The following is a 17,322-nucleotide window of genomic DNA, read 5'->3' as shown; positions in this document are numbered from 1 at the left end:
CTTCTGTATTCTGAAATGGTGCAGCTCCAAAAAGCAAACTTGACTACTTTCCAGGCACACCTGTCTTTGTAGAAAAGGTGGATCACACTGTGGTTTGGATCCAACACCTCTTGACCCAATATCAGTTGCAAGATCTTCAGGTGATCATGAAGATGGATAAGAGGCACTTAAGAGATTGTCTCTTCAGGTTCGACGCAGAAAGGGATTTAACCACAATCGCCTCTACCCAAAGTTCACCATGGTTCCCACTTATCAAAACGGAGCACATCCAAGCTAGTTATCTTCACGGCCTAGGACCCTCGTACCTACGGGACCGCCTCTCCCAGTATGCCCCACGGAGAGCCTCAAGGTCCATAAATAGCAACACCCGAGTGGTTCCGGGCCTTAAGGAAGTTAGATTAGCTTCAACCAGAACCAGGGCCTTTTCAACTCTGGCCCAGGCCTGGTGGAACGCTCTGCCTCATGAGACCAGGGCCCTGTAGGATCTGATTTCTTTCCGCAGGGCCTGTAAGACAGAGTTGTTCCGCCTGGCCTTTGGCTTGGAGCCAATTTGATTCCCTCCCCCTCTTTCTTTTTTCTTTTCCTTTCTCCTCCTGCGATGAGGCTACATTTTAATATTTTAATGCTTCAATATTTTAACGTTGTATTTTAATTTTGTTTTTTTAAGTTGTATTCATTCAACTTGTTTTTATTATTGCTTGTTAGCCGCCCTGAGCCCGGCCTTGGCTGGGGAGCGCGGGGTATAAATAAAAATTAATATTATTATTAAAGCTCCCACTTGCCGTACTAAGAATCGCTTTTCCAGAATTACGATTCCAATCGATACTCTCGTCGGTGGTGGATGGTCGGTTACGGCAAAGTACAGCACAAGGAGAGACTCTGTGCGGGCAACCTTGCGTAGAGGCCCTGTACCACTATTTATTGCAATGCCCGCTATATATAGAACCAAGAGACCGATTTATTAAACCCCTGCTTACGAATGGTACACAATCGAACAGGGCAGAAAAGGTGAAATGGCTGCTGGGTGATACTGAAGACTTTGTAACTTATAAAGTAGCACTATATGCGTTGGCAGCTAAGAAGATCAGGAGAAAAGAACTAGATGAAATACAGTGGTGCCTCGCAAGACGAAATTAATCCGTTCCGTGAGGCTCTTCGTATAGCGGTTTTTTCGTCTTGCGAAGCAAGCCCATTGACAGCTTAGCGGATTAGCGCTACAGCTGTCAAGCGGCTTCCAGCGATCAGCTGTTAAGCGGCTTATCAGCGGAACAGCTGATAAGCGGCTTAGCGGCTTAAGGAAAGGGTGAAAAAAGCGAAAAAACCCCGCGGGGGGATGCAAGATTTTTTTCATCTTGCGAAGCAACCCCATAGGGGAATTCGTTTTGCGAAGCCCCTCCCAAACGGAAAACCCTTTCGTCTAGCGGGTTTTTCGTCTTGCGAGGCGTTCGTCTTGCGGGGCACTACTGTAGCAGTCAATTGCAAAGGTGATTTGGACATTTAAGCTGGCACATTCTACCTGAGAACCCCCTGCTATTCTATCGTATGCAACAAATAAATTGTAGGAGATGTGACCATGGTTTATTGTATTTGCAGTGCCTGATGTTTTTATGGTTTTTATAGTTATTGTTGTTTTTCTTTTTGTTTCCTTTGCGAATGATGCCATGGCCTTTGGCTAGTGCAATAAAGTCAATGACGACGACGACTATGGTTTGTGATGCTGGTTAGCACTCGTACTAATTTTTCCCAGTTTGGAGCTGTGCTTTAACAAACAAACAATCTTCTATGAAGCTTGGGGTTTGAGGGGAACAGGGAATGCTCAGGGTCACTGCTCATTTGTGATCCCGTGAAGCATTGTTTATTGGACTGGGAATAGGACACCAGAACTGGTTTATTTGGTCCTTTGAGGTCTACCAAATTCTTGGAGGTTTGGGGGTTGGGGATCAAGAATTCAGCCGTATGTTTGGATGTTTGGCTGAGCTGACCTTCTGGCTGAATTCATGGGGACAGGGGAAAGGGTTGGTTTATAGTGCGAATTAGGAGGCTTAGAGAGCTAACCTCCTTGCTTTGCACTCCTGGTGTTTCCTCTAAAACTGTTATTCCACTTCGTGTCCTCAGCTATCTTAGTATATGGCCAGGAATAAGGGTAGCTGTAGTCTAACAACATCTGGACCCAAGGTGGAAGAACGCTGTCCTAAAAAGCATTAAGCTCTCAAAACTTGCAGTTATCATTTTCCACCATCCAACTCACATTCCAACTCACAAACAAGCCATGGTGGGTTTCTCAATTTCTCTTATACCCTCTCCCCCGCTTCTGAAGAAATGTTTTATCAGTAGGGTAAGCAAAACAAAACTCTGAGCAAGGGATAGATGTGAGAAAGTTTAATCCTGCACAGTGTAACAGTTTAGAAGAAATTGATTTATTTTTTTTAAGGAATCAAATGCGCATGCCCTGTGCAAAGGAATTAAGGCTGGCTTTGCACCCAGAATACAGAAATGTGGGGGTTCACAAAGCCAGTTTTCTCATCTAAACTACAGCCCCCTTAAGTAAAATAAAAATAAATCTTGTAATAGATTCCCTGCATCTTGTCTAAAAGCAGCTTCTCTCGCTCCCACCCACTGGCTCAAGATAACAACACACCTGGGTTGTTAAATGATTCTAGAAACCAAAGCCTGTTGTTCGCAGTCGGGTTCCAAGATCTGAAGGGCATACGTCTGTCTACCTTGCCTACCTTGGAAGATATGCTTAGGAACGAAGCAGCAGGAAAAAGAAGCAGTCTTTGCTCACTGGGCAGGAATTTCCAAAGGAGTTCAAAATATGTATCTCCACAAGGAGGGGAGAAAAAAAAGAAGTTTTCGCTATCTGCATAGGCCAGGGGTGCCCAAACTTTTTAAAAAGAGGACCAGATTTTTTTTAAAAAAAATTACAAGTTTACCGCAAAGTTGCCGACTGGCAGGCCGGATTAGGCCCCCGAAGTGGACTTTGGACATGCCTGGCGTAGCAATTTTCTTTGGCTTCTTGGAGAAACGGTTTTGAAATGTCATCCACATCAGAAGTAAGAGCTGCTAAGAAGGAATCAGTGGAGCTAGCTGTCCTCTCTGTCCTCTTCCAGTTTCAGTGTTGTCCTCGTAGAACTCAGCAGAGAGGAGGATGAGGGACAAAGCCAGATTTTGTCGGCTCTGCCTCTACCTTCCATTGGCCTCCTTGCCTTCTGCTCTGTTGGTCCCTGTCAGAGCCACCCGAGGTCCCAGCTCACAAGAGACCAAAATCCAGTCCAAGTTATATACAAAAGGTTTTATTGAAGAACATTGTTGTCGTTACATCCAAGCTCCGTGGCTCCGCATCTGTTACCCTTAGATGTTAGAAGTCCCCTCTGAGTCAGTCCCGCCCCTGCACCAGCTTAAGAGGCTTGTACTGCTCCACCTTTTCCTCTCCTTCCTTTTCCGCAGGGTCTTCCTGCCCCCCTGTGCTCCCTCCCTTCGGGACTCCCCCGAGGCTGAGTCTTCTGACGCCTGCTCCCCCCTCCTTCGTGCTTTGGGACCAGGCTCCTCCTCAGGGCTCTCCTCATTTCCGCGCGCCTCCACATTTGAACTTGGCGCGCGTACGTTGCTTCTGACCTTCCTTTCGACCGTTACGCTACTCTCGGTACTACACTCCTCCCCTTCCTGCAGGACGTTCTGCTCCGAACTCCTTCCCCTCTCTGCTCCCTGTTCTGCTCCTTCTGACACACTGGTAACTCCACCCCCTTCACTCTGTTCCGACGGAGAGGCCGGTCCCGATCTCCAACCCCCACTGGGGATTCCCTCTTCGTTCCCCTGCTTCTGACTGCTTCCCTCTCTACTGCCCCTTGGCCTGACCAGGGGGGCTCCCTTTTGGGAATCCTCGGATTCACTTGACGGACTCACTGACAACCTCGGGTCATCGTCGTCCTCTTCCTCGTCACCCTGGGACCCCTCCCCCTCGCTCTCTGTCCCTGAAACCCTGACAGTCCCAATGGTCTAGCACCAGCCACCACGGGTGGAAAAATAGCTGCTTCTTGGCACAACATGGCAATTAGTTGGTATTCAAGCTCACGGGCAGTTTCAGTGAAAGAGCTAGGAATTAGGTAGTTATGTTTTCTCCATCAGCTCTCTTAAAACGAAACATTGGTGAACAGCACCATCATGTAGTTTGTGTTGCAGGTGAGTAATGCCCAGGGCTACACTGCTGCCACATCCATTTTGTGGAATTTCAGAGAGTGGTCCTGGTGATTATTTTATTGTATTATTTGAAAAGAGATCTGGTACGTTTGTGTAATGTCGTATCAGGCCAAAGGTGCATTCATTTCCTTGAAGAAGTACCAATTTCTGCAGATGACTTTTTAAGCATCTCCCATTTCGTACTCACTGGAAGTTTTTAGCGTGCAAGTCTGGAGTCTGACCTTTTAAGAGCTATCACAAAAAGGACACGGCACGTTACGGAATAGAAATACGAACTAGATCTTTAAACGCAGATAACCTATTATTGATTGTGGAGCAATTTTAAAAGCTATATAGCCCGGCGTTCTTATCTATGGATTGAACTAGCCACAATTTATTTTATTTTATCCATGCTTTAACCACAATTTTGCCATTTTCTAAATAGCATGCAGTCGCCATTAGGATTCAGTCTTTCTCATCCATTGTTTTCTTAATGTTCCGAAGTGACTAATGGATATGAATGTGTTGCAAAGTGAAAATGTAGTTTGAAAAAGAGATAAGGGGAAAAAAAAAACACCCTCATGGCTTTCTACCAAAAAGGTTCCCTTTCCAGGTAGGATTGGGAAACAGTGTTGATGACCCGTGCCGGGTTTATGTATAAGCTAAACAAGCTATATCTTAGGGCCCCACTCTCTTGGGGGCCCCCAAAAAAATTTAAAGAAAAAAAAAGATGTACATTTCCAAAATATAGGATAAAAAACAGATAAAATAAAACCTACATACAGCAACAGTCTTTTGTGTTGTTTATGGACCTATTAGGTCCGTAAATTACCATATAGCATATATTCAACACAAAAAACAGTGACAATTTGTTTTTGACAAAGGACAGCTGGACATATAAAGGGCCCCGTTACCTTCAGTAGCTTAGGGCCCCATCAAACCTAAATCATGCTCTGTTGATGACAGTCAAGGTGGGCTGTACTGAGGTAGACAGACCAGTGTCTTGTCCTTGGTGTGGACAAGCAATTTGTCCTTCACATAAGTCCACAAAGAGTACTGGCTCACAAACTTCCTAATTAGTGAGCATCCGGATGGGTGACCACCTGAGAAACACGTGCCATAAAGGCCCAAGTCACCTCAGTTAGAAATTAGGCATTCTGCACCGCCAGCTTCATGTTATGGAACATCCTTCCAACAGGGATGCTGCAGGTATCCTCACTTCCAGGTGTCTCTTGAAGACCGTTTTATGCCGACAGGCCTGCACAGCTGTTTATTTTTTTTTTAATTTTTGATTAGCCAGTCACCTTAACGATTGTCTGTATTTTTGATATTTCTATGATTCTTTGTGGCTTCGGCACCGGCACACCATCCTGCTGCTTTAGGATAGGGTGTGATACTTTAATAAATAAATGTACACTGCCTTGACCCCCCCCCCCCAGGGCAGAAGAAAGTGGAATACAAATGTAAATAAATAAAAAACTGAAATCTGGTTGTTTGCTGAGGATGATGGATGAGATAGGCATTTATTTTTTTGTCTTGATTCATCAGGGCTGCTCTCCTGAAGACTACATAGTGCAGGGGAAAGTACTCAATTTTCTAGCTTTCATTTCAACCGTGAGGGCTTTTGGGAAACTTCCATTTTTTTTATTATTTAGTTCTGCCCTCTTTATCCTCCGTCCCCACAGAAAATCTCATTCTCTGTTATTTTATGAGAAGCAGCGGGTGAAGTCAGGATGCAAGAGTTCCTCCACAGTCCCGTGACCTGCTGCATCTCTGCCCAATCATATTTCTGTTATCTTTGTCATCTCCCAGCTACCTGAAAAGGAACCATTAAGTGAATAGGATTACATCACTTTTAAAATAAAGGCTCTATTACCGTCACCAAAAGCAGTGGCTGTTTCCTTGTGTTATGAGCACAATTGCGTTCTGATCCTTTTAGCTAGATAAAGGGGGGGATGTTCTTTGTATCTACAGAGGGTTTTAAATGTATACCTGTAACTGATTTATGGCGTTGGAGTGGGAGATTGCTTTCCCAATAACATCAATTTCACATTGTACCAGCTTTTCCCTTCTTCGTTGTTGTTGGGTGAAATAATTTTAGAATGGTCAGGAGCCATGTGAATTGAGGACAGCAAGGCTGTATGTTTTTGGGTATTGACATTCCCTTCTCCCTTACTGCAGAGGCACCCCACACTATTGGGGTCACGGAAGCCCCACAGGCATGTAGGAGGGGATTATTTTATCAAATTTGTGTATTGCCCTTCATCCGAAGATCTCGGGGCAGTTCACAGCATAAAAAAGCAAGATAATGTGGCTGGTATTCTCTAGGATGCCATTTTAATGGCTCTTTGGTGTAGCTCCCAGGAGCACTTCTGCTATGAAACAACCTCTATTGATTGATTGATTGATTGATTGATTGATTGATTGAATTTATATACCACCCTATACTCAGAGGTCTCAGGGCAGTTCAAAGAAAAGATCTCAATATATAAAATAAAAACAATAACAATAACAATAACCCAATATTGCAGATGAAGCTCCAGGGCCTCTAATCCCCCCCCCCCCCGAAATGTCTGTAGTCCACACTGCTTTTAAAAAGTTCTTTTTAAAAAATGCACCATGTGTGTATATAACATTTGTCTAAATTTACCTAATTTTCACCTCCCTCCCTTAGAATCATAGCATAGTTGGAAGTTGCCACAAGGATCAACAAGTCCAACCTCCTGCAGTGCAGAAATATTTTGCCCCACATGTGGCTTGAACCCATGACCATGAGATTTAAGAGTCTCATGCTCTACCAACAAAAACTAGTAAGGCATGGGAAATTTTAATTCATACCAGTGACTTTTGACGTGTGAGAGAATCCTGTACAGCAATTTTAATAAAAAACTGAGCTATAGTAACTATTTTTATTTTTTTTAAATGTGGCGATCTGTCGTGGAACAAACCCGTTGAAGAAAGTAAGAGTGGTTACCCAGACTTTGTTGCTGGTTGCGAAGGGGCCCCCATGACAGTTCAAGTTTCAGGGCTCCCAAAATGTAGGTCTGACGGTTGTAGCTCCCCAACCTTTTTTTGGATGTATTCTCCATTGCTTTGTATGGGGTGTGTGCTGCATTTCAAAAAATGGCTGGTGGAGGGGGCGAAAGGAAGGCCTCCCCCACCACCAAAGACTTTTGAGGCAACAGGAGTTGGGGATGAATTGCCCAGTGCCAAAGGCAGCAGAATGTGGCACATTGGGGTTAAACTGAAAACGGGCCCATCCTCACACCCTCGCTTACGGCTGCCAGTCGAAGAGGCAACATTATTTAGTGAGCAGGAAGAGGCTGTGGCAGAGAGGAGTCCAGAATCAGAAGCTGGAACAGGAGAGGAGAAGAGGCCAAGAGGCAAAGGTGAATCAGGCTGGTGAAGAAGCCAGGGCGTCTTCCTCTCCAGCTGCGACAAACTCCCCTATTAGTCTCCCAGGAACAGGAGAGGCATGAAGCAGGAGGAGCAAAGGCAGATATTCAGGCACAGTCTCAGATTGCTTGAGAAGGACTCGGTCGGGAGAGGAGGAGACATAAGTAGCTGCAGGAGAGTGGGGACCTTCAGCCTCCACGACTGCAAGACCCTACCAAGAAGCTCCCCATGAGCTGGTTTCTGCTAATAAAGATTTAACACCCTGTGATTTATTATTGGCTGGCTCCCTGACACATAGACACATACCAGATAGATAGATAGATAGATAGATAGATAGATAGATAGATAGATAGAATGCAGCTTACATAATAACATGTAAAGCACCCAAACGAAACGAGTTACATTTTCTCATTTGTGGAACTGTGCTGTGAACGGCCGCAGCAAGCTTAGCTTACGCAGTGGCGGACGGCAACTATATTTGAAAAGTTGTCTCATGTCATTTGTCTCGTTCATATATATATATATATATATATGCTTTCGTAGATTTTCACGGGTACAGGAATGCAGGTTTTGGTGTCCTCGGGTGTCTTCCCGTGTAAAAGTTGGGGTGTCTAGGCGACGTTTCGACGAGGTCTCACTCGTCATCTTCAGGCTGGTGCTTTCGGCTTCTTGTTACTGGAACAGAGCGGGATCTCAATGTTTGAGTTCCTATAAATACTGTAGAGGGGGTGTGGTGTCTAGCCTCCAATGTTCTGGGCAGAGAGGAAGTTCCCAGGCTAGTGTGCCTTTTCTTCTTTTGTTCCTTAATTACTTGAGAGATACCTTGAGTGATTTCTTGAGTGATATCCTGAGAAATTAGCCCTCCCCACAAAAACTGACACCAGATCCAGAGGCACACAGAACGCCAACACCAATCAACCACACCAGACCCAAACCCAGACCCTCTCCACAGATGAATTACTGACACCATCCAGTAGCCAATCCATGGTGGCACCTCCGGATGCTGCACCCCCCTGCAATCCCTACACAGATCTGGCTGACACAAGCCACAAAACCACAGCTCGCCCCTATACACGAAGCCAAGCCAAAGCACAACTAAGTGCAATACAGCCATCTTCTCAGGAAAACTCTTCACAAAGTTCAAGAGGTCAAGACACAAAGACTTTAGCAACTAATCCACACCTAATGACCCACCTAAGTGGTACTCAGGATATCACTCAAGAAATCACTCAAGGTATCTCTCAAGTAATTAAGGAACAAAAGAAGAAAAGGCACACTAGCCTGGGAACTTCCTCTCTGCCCAGAACATTGGAGGCTAGACACCACACCCCCTCTACAGTATTTATAGGAACTCAAACATTGAGATCCCGCTCTGTTCCAGTAACAAGAAGCCGAAAGCACCAGCCTGAAGATGACGAGTGAGACCTCGTCGAAACGTCGCCTAGACACCCCAACTTTTACACGGGAAGACACCCGAGGACACCAAAACCTGCATATATATATATATATATATATATATATGATGCCTTAAGACTGAACTGAAAGAGGTAGTTACAGTCATTACCTCACCCCCTGGAAATCTACAGTGGAGGTCATTTGAGGGGCAGTTTGGAGAAATTCTTCCAGCAGCTGCTATGTCTGCTTGCCTGCGGACAGAGAATGCCTCCTGGCTGCATTGCTTCTCTGGCTAAGAACATAAGAGGGGTTTGACTGGATCAGGCCAAAGGGCCATCTCATCCGGCTTCCTCTTCTCACGGTGGCCAAACAGATGTCTCTGTGAAGCCCTCAAAGAGGACACGAGTACAACAGCAGTCTCTCTCCCTGCTGCCCCTGCTTTTTCTCCCCACAACAGCGAAATCTTCTGTTATGCAGAAGATTATGTACAGACACACGCCCCCCCCCCCCACATTAGCCTGTCACTTTAGTTTTCTCAATCTCATGCAAAATCTCAAGGTTCTGGGGCCCAGATGGTCATGGGTGGGCAATAAACCAAGAAGTTTGCCAGCAATTGCTGTAGTCATCCAATAATGTCCCAGGCAGGAAATGGAGCCCTGTAAACAATTCTCCTTTTCTGCAATGCGTCCCAGAACGTCTGTACCAAAGTTTCATTGATTTAACTTTCCGTTTTGGTGGAGAGAACATGCTTGGTAGATAAACACAGACACTCCTGGCCGTTCCAGCTACGCAGCGTTCCCTTTTGGATGCCCAACTGACGCCTGTGGCACGGGCACACCTTTTACTAGCAATTCGGCTTGTGCGCCAACCATGGCCCCAGTGCCCCCCGTTACGGTTGCCCTTCTCCAGACTTCCTTACTGCAAAACCTTGCATGTGGGAGTGCTCTGGAAAAATGTGTCTAGAAGTTTGCTGTTTCTGAATGCAAAGGCTAATGACAGGAACTGCTGCCGGTTCTGAATACAGTGGTACCTCTGGTTGCGAATGGGATCCGTTCCGGAGGCCCGTTTGCAACATGAAAAGCCCGCAACCTGAAGTGCCGTATCTGCGCAGGTGCGCGGTGCGATTTGGCGCTTGTGCGCATGCGTGAAGCGCGATTTAGTGCTTCTTCACATGCACGAGCGATGAAACCCGGAAGTAACCCTTTCCGGTACTTCCGGGTCGCCGCGAGATGCAGCCTGAAAAAACGTTAACATGAAGCAAACGTAATATGAGGTATGACTGTACACTACTGGCTGCTTGGAATACACCTCTTCAGCAAATTTAATAAATATTAGTAATAATAATGCTGATTTCACCAGTTCTAGTTCATTCCTAGGTAGACTTCAGGTTACGGTTGAGCTAAATAAATAAATAAATAAATAAATAAATAAATAGATAGATAGATAGATAAATAGATAAATAGATAAATAGATAAATAGATAGATAGATAGATAGATAGATAGATAGACTCTCTGCGACTCTGGCCCAAAGTATCTATCCTGGCTAGACCTTTGTAATATCTGTGTTGTCGGCTCTGATTTCTGGGTGCTGGAGGTATAACATGCAGTGGCAAGAGGTAGGTCCGGGGGGGGGGGGGGCTTCACTGCCCTAGTTCCAGAAGGTTCTTTCCCGAAACACATGCTTGGTGTGTACTTTGCTAGTTTTTCTTTTCCAGGTCAAGATAGTTTTATTATCCTCCGCATTTACTGCAGGGTTTCTTTCATTCTAGCTCTTTCTCTGCTGTTACTGCTTTTTAGAACAACAATAATAAATCATGTTATAATTGTTTCAATGTTTCACTGTTTTAATTGTTAAAATGTAATTTTTTTATTAGTTGCCTGGAAGCTCTTGCCAAAAATCTTTAAAATAAATATTATCCTGGGACAGAGTGTTCTGCAAGTTGACTAAGGGTGGCTTCAACAGGGTTGCGAGATGTGAAGCGAATTTAATGAGGTGCGATTCCGCCATGTGCCAGTTGAACGGTTTTGATGTTCTTGCATGTCCATTGTGTTTGTCTGGTATCTATTATGAAGTAAACAATGATGATGGATCCGTGCTTTTTTGTTATGGGGGGTAAAAAATGAGGTGCTGCTTCTGGGATCTTGATAACAAGTGTTGTGGGTGCCAGCATAAAATGGCTGCTGTGGGTGGTAAGAAAAAAATATGGCAGAACTCAGTACTAGTACAGTCATATCTCTGGTTACAGATGCTTCAGGTTGTGTTTTTTTTGGGGGGGGGTACGGACCCGCCAAAACCCAGAAGTACCAGAATGGGTTACTTCCGGTTTTCGGGGGCTGTGCATGCGCAGAAGCGCCGAATCGCAACCCGCACATGTGCAGACACACCACTGCGGGTTGCGAACGTGCATCCCTCACGGGTCAAGTTTGCTACCCGAGGGTCCACTGTACTGTTGAGTGCTGTGACATAAAAATACACTGATGATGGCAATAACTGCCCGTTCAGCAAGCCTAAAGATGTGGCAATGGCGTTGAGCTACGTGCACCAAATGGGCATCAAAGCTTTGTTGTTGTTGTTTAGTCGTTTAGTCGTGTCCGACTCTTCGTGACCCCCTGGACCAGAGCACGCCAGGCACTCCTGTCTTCCACTGCCTCCCGCAGTTTGGCCAGACATCAAAGCTTATGTAAAAAAAAAAAATACTAACGGTTATTGTGTGATGCAAAATTTTGTAATACAGTGGAACCTTGCTTTTTTAGCATCTTGGAAGCCGAAGTTTTCGGAAGCCAAATGCCAAAACCCCAGAAGTAATCGCTTCCGTTTTTGAACGCACCTCAGAAGTCGAATGGATTCCGCTTGCGTGTTTTCCAGTTTTCACCATTGAAATCGCCAACAGCCCTTTGTGGCTCGGTTGTCGAACGTTTTGGACGTCGGAACGGTCTTCTGGAATGGATTACGTTCAACAACCGAGGTTCCACTGTGATATTTGGAATAATTAGGCGTGTTGTCAGGTTGCGCAAAGTAGGAGCAGCAAGCAGTGGGAGAAACCAAAGAGGAATCCATTCAGGGAAATAAAGTTTTGACAATGAGATGTGCTTCCTCTTCTTATCAACACATGTATACGGCAAGGAACTTCAGTAGGGTCTGAAACAACCTGGAAAATAAATACCGTATTTTTCGCCCCATAGGACGTACTTACCCCCTCCAAAAATGAAGGGGAAATGTGTGTGCGTCCTATGGGGCGAATGCAGGCTTTCGCTGAAGCCTGGAGAGCGAGAGGCATCGGTGCGCACCGACCCCTCTCGCTCTCCAGGCTTCAGGAAGCTATCCGCAAGCCTGGGGAGCCCGGCGGGAGGTCCCGCCGCGCGCGCGAGGCTTGGGGCGGCAGCCTGCAGCCCGAAGCACGGGGCACCCTCCAGAGGGCTCCGCACAAGGCTTGGGTGTGGCAGCTGTGTGCACAAGGCTTGGGGCGGCAGCTGTGGCTGGGGGGGGGGAAATAATTTTTTTTTATTCATTTCCCTCCCCCCAAAAAACCTGAGGTGCGTCCTATGGGCCGGTGCGCCCTATAGGACGAAAAATACGGTATGTCTTTTGTCTACTCGGTTGCCTTTTGCTTTTTCTCCCTGTTCTCTTTGGGAGTTCCCGTTTCTCCTGTGTGTTATCAGGGTTCTCTTACGCCTTTTGTCCTGCGGTGTTTTATCGACTCATCGTAGAGCATCAAGAGATAACTGAAGCAGCAGCATACTTTGCGTCGAATTCTGCTGCCAGGTCCCCAAGGAATAAAATTAGGAATACACAAACGCACGCACAAGCATACATGTTTTTAAAAAGGTTAATTATGGCACCATGCCCATTTCCTTGTTTTGCTTTTATTTGTTTACTGCATTTCATGCCAACTTCACAAATATGTTCACATCCTTATAGAGGAGCACACACAGCAAAACAAGACGCAGCAAAACTGCAGCCTCCCCAAAACCGCAGTGACAATAAATGCAGCAGCTGCTCAGCTGGCCTGCAGGCACAGGGAACTTGTAGTCCCAAAGGAGTCTTGAGCACCACAGTTTCCCTACCTGCCTTTCTGTAGTTCCTTCTGTACGGATGTCCACCTGAGAAGAAACATGCTATCAAAAACACAAAACCCCAAAGCCATTCCAGCGTGCTTGTTCCTTTGCAGAACTTTCAGAAAAGTGCCGAGACTGCTTTATGTTTACGTGCGAGGCGGAAGGTTGTTAACACCAAGGGGGGGGGCAAGGGCCACATTGCCTTCTGGGAAGCCTCCCAAGGGCCGCATGCGAGCGGTGGCCAGTGCAGAGAAAGATGGATTTTTTTATTTTATTTCATCTGGTTGCTGACTGGCAACAGCTCTATGGGGTTGTCAGGCAACGGTCTCTCCCAGCCCTACCTGCAGATATACCAGGCATTGCACCTTGACACATACAGTCATACCTCGGGTTGAAGTAGCTTCAGGTTAAGTATTTTTGGATTGCGCTCCGCGGTGACCCGGAAGTAACAGAGCATGTTAGTTCTGGGTTTCGCCGCATGCGCAGATGCTCAAAATGACATCATGCGCATGCGTGGAAGCAGCGAAACGCGCACGCACGGACGTGCAGTCGCGTGTTATGTTTACTTCAGGATGCGAACGGTGCTCCGGAACGGATCCCGTTCATATCCAGAGGTACCACTGTACTGCACTACTGAGCCATTATTATTATTATTATTATTATTATTATTATTATTATTATTATTATTAGTTGTTAGCCGCCCTGAGCCCGGCCTTGGCTGGGGAGGACAGGGTATAAATAAAATTTATTATTATTGTTTTTATTACTATTACTATTATTATTATTACAGACCTACAGCTGACTGGACTCATGAAGGGGGCGGGTTTTCCGGGGTTAAAAAGTTAAAAAGTTTTAGGCAGCTTTGCTGGGCAGCAGCAGTGGGCTCCGCTCCGCACTAGGAGGAAGCCGCCCAGCGAAGCCCGCCACCCACTGCCGCTGCCCAGCAAAGCTGCTGCGCATAAGACTGGGCGTATAAGTCGACCCCCCCAAATTGGCAGCTGCCAATTTGGGGGTTCGTCTTATATGCCCAGTCGCCTGATACGCCGGAATCTACAGTAGCTTTTGTGCGTACAGGCTTGTTGCAGCTATATGACTAAGCCATGCCTATGTGCTTGAATCCTCTCAGTTTCTTTGCAATCACGTGGATATATGATTGCAACTCCCCTTCCTTTTAATGACATTTTAGCTTGGGAACACTGGAGCTGTGAATTTTAATTCTCTGTTCCCGTTACTGTTGCTAAATAATCTTGAAAGCCCCCAGGGGGAAGCTTGTCTGACAGATAAAGTTAAATTTATTTTGGGTCTTCTGATTTTTATATCCTGTCGTCGTCGTCGTCGTCTTCTTCTTCTTCTTCTTCTTCTTCTTCACTGAGCTTTGAATGGCAAATGTTATATGTTTTGGGTCATGTGGTTTAATCTCATCATAGCTACATTCCCCAAGTGCTTCAGACATTAATATCAGGGCTATTCTTACCTCCCCCTGCACCCCCCTTAAAGCCTAAATGACATTCTATTTCTAGTGCTAATATTAGCAAGCAATAAACGGCTTGTTTGACATCAGCCCAGGAGCTGAACTGAATGTAATACGGACTCCAGCGCACACATAAGCACTGCTTTCCATATCCCCGAGACCACTGGACTGATCTTTGCCGTCCGGGTGTCATTGGATATTCTGTGGCACAGTGACACAGCTGAGGGGTTTTTAATTTCATGTGGGTTGCTCAGGGACCTCCGGTTCCAGATTCGAAAGACGTCGAAAAGACTTTTAAGGATTCAGCTGAGCCGGGTCAGCATGTTCCTGACATGAGAGCAGTTGGTGGCAGCCAACAGAGCCAGGACTTGGGGACCTCTGTTGACATCAGGGCTTGACCACCCAGCAAGGGAGGAGAAAAGAGGGAGGGGGAATCTTTGGACAAAATCCCCCCAAATATAGTGGCAAATTCAGATGTACTGGACCCCTTCCTGACAGTTACAGTTGTAAGATTATGCAACCTTCTAAAGATTATACAACAATTCTATAACCATACAATTATAATAATTGCAGGTGCATTGCAGATCTTCATGCGTCAGCTTTTAGCTGTACCTACTGTTTTCTGCACACGCACACAGGCAAATGACTTGGAGTGCTCCAATATCTTCTTTTGGTTTTCCATGAAGTTGCATTGTACATAACAGAACTTGCACGCGCCGTTCTCTTGAAACTGAAGCACACCTTGCAACTGAGCGTTCAGAGGCTAAAAAGCTGCCCTTTCAGGCTGATTGCTTGGCTCTCGGATGCTCTCGGAGACAGAGACCCTGCCAGGGACTGGGCTGCAGAAATAGTAAAAAACCAGGTTTTTGACCCCGTCACCATGGCTTACGCTTCTTCCATTGTCATGTCCAGACAGGGATGCGGGGAAGAGGCGTCCGTATCTCCCCTTCTGTGAAAATGAATTTTCTTTGTGCAGACAAAACACTTGCTTTGCTACAAGAGACCTGTGCCTATCACTGTCCACCCCTTTCCCCAAATTCATCACACTTCACTTATCAACGTTTCAAGCGGATGTCTGAAGCTGCCCAGAGAGAGAAAGAGGTGTGCTTCGTTTTTAAAATAAAAATAAAAACGCTTTTGATGGTTGTTCTTGTTTTGTATGGCATTTTCCCATTTTATTTGTAAATGTCCTGGAAACAAGGACACCATAAAATTTCTATAGTGTTTTGCAAAACATATGGCTCACCTCATCCAGCTGTGACCCCTCCTCTCCTGCTGCGAGAAACTCCAAATGCTTACTGGAATCCTTGGTCATCAAACACAGGTCGGAGAAAATCTATTTCTCTATATCTATATTGTACCTCCACCTCCCTGGATTCATGGAGATTTAGTGGAGCTGGCACCAGTTTGCTATTGCTGGTCACCAACTTGAGTCCAACATTCTCTTTGCTGGCATGAATTGCTGGGAGAGTTAAAGCCTTGTGTACTTTTGCCACAAGGCTCATCATGTTTTGCCGCCTGAGGCAGAACAAGGAAGGTCCCTCTCCAGCCAAAGCCTTTCGGGGTCACGTGATGGCGGTCTCTGGCGAGTCACGAGGTCTTGCCAGAAGTCGCTGGGGGCAGGAGGGGAACCCGCTGGGGCGCTGTCCCAAGGGATTCACTCTCTCTCTCTCTCTCTCTCTCTCTCTCTCTCTCACACACACACACACACACACACACACACTGATGTGGCATCTTCAGTGCCTCATATGCAGGCCAGCTCCGTTCGCCATTGAACTCAGCAAGGGAGAGTAAATATCAGTGTTAGAAACGGGGCGCCGAAGCAAAATGTCTAGTCACATTAAAAATAAATCCAGCAACACTTTTAATCTTCTTTTTTAAAAAAGCATGAATTAAAGATGCACCTCTTGTGGTGCTACGTGAGCCAGGTGATCTGCAGGGCACCTGCACCAAAAGATGCCCATCTTTGGGTGCTGCGCTGTCCCGCAGATCAGCTGACCGGTGCGGCATTGCAGCCGCAGCAGCCAGCCAGATGCAGACATTAGGCGCAAAACCTGGCAACAACCAGGCATCTCCGCTTCCACGCAAGAGGCCGGTTGCGCGTTGCAAAACGCACCTTGCGCCTGGCTAATTTCGAACGCTGGTAAATTTGTACAGTGGGACAGAAACTGATGAAAGGAGGAGGGTTTTTAAAAGGTGGGAGGTGGAGGAGTTTAGAAGTTGGGTGGGTATTTTGAGATGAGCCTGCAGGGTGGGAAGATAAACAGGAAAAGATTGGGGTAGTCAATAGAGGTCAGGTCTGTGAGTGAAGAGAGGGATTGAGGGAGAGAAACCCCTTTTATATATTATAGTTCGGATGGTGTTGCAATAGATTGGCCTCTGCCATGCAAGGCAGCTGTGGTTCCTTAGCCCTATCCCACCTTCAGGGAAAAGCATGTAGGCTTTCCACTGCAGGCATCCCAACCAAATGCAAGGATATTGGAGATGGAGCTGAAGAGCTACACCCCTTTTCTCAGGGAGCTCTGGGAATTGTAGCTTCGTGTAAGGAATTAGGGACTTCTAGCAACTCTCCACCCCCTTAAGAAACAGCAGTTCTCAGCCTACAATTCGATTCTTATTTAAATGCATAGTGCAGATGGAGCCTAAGCGTGGGGGGACGGGGACACACATCCATTGGTGTGTCCCACCTCATCATGCAAAAAAAGTGAGGACTCTTATGAGATGGGGGGGAAAGGAAGGGTTGGTAGCAGAAAATGAAGAGATTACAAAAAACGTGCTATAAAGCAAAACAGTGAGTTAAAATCCAGTCAGATAGATTTCTGTGTTTA

The 17,322-nt window shown here is 46.1% G+C and overlaps 1 protein-coding gene and 1 long non-coding RNA gene across 6 annotated transcripts in view; one reads left to right on the top strand and one right to left on the bottom strand.

The window, feature by feature from the left end:
• Positions 1-17,322, top strand: part of TBL1XR1 (TBL1X/Y related 1) — a 178,862-nt gene that overhangs the window by 104,189 nt on the left and 57,351 nt on the right. The gene's annotated exons all lie outside the window — the stretch shown is intronic.
• Positions 16,317-17,322, bottom strand: part of LOC310845141 — a 35,906-nt gene continuing 34,900 nt past the window's right edge. The window contains exon 3 of the long non-coding RNA XR_014564507.1: positions 16,317-16,738. This is a non-coding gene — a long non-coding RNA (uncharacterized lncRNA). The remainder of the gene's footprint in view (positions 16,739-17,322) is intronic.

The sequence above is a fragment of the Podarcis gaigeae genome (genome assembly GCF_964106915.1).
Source record: "Podarcis gaigeae genome assembly, chromosome: 5".
Taxonomy (NCBI): domain Eukaryota; kingdom Metazoa; phylum Chordata; class Lepidosauria; order Squamata; family Lacertidae; genus Podarcis; species Podarcis gaigeae.
The sequence above is the reverse complement of the archived record's forward strand: the minus strand, read 5'-3'. Positions and strand labels throughout refer to the sequence as shown.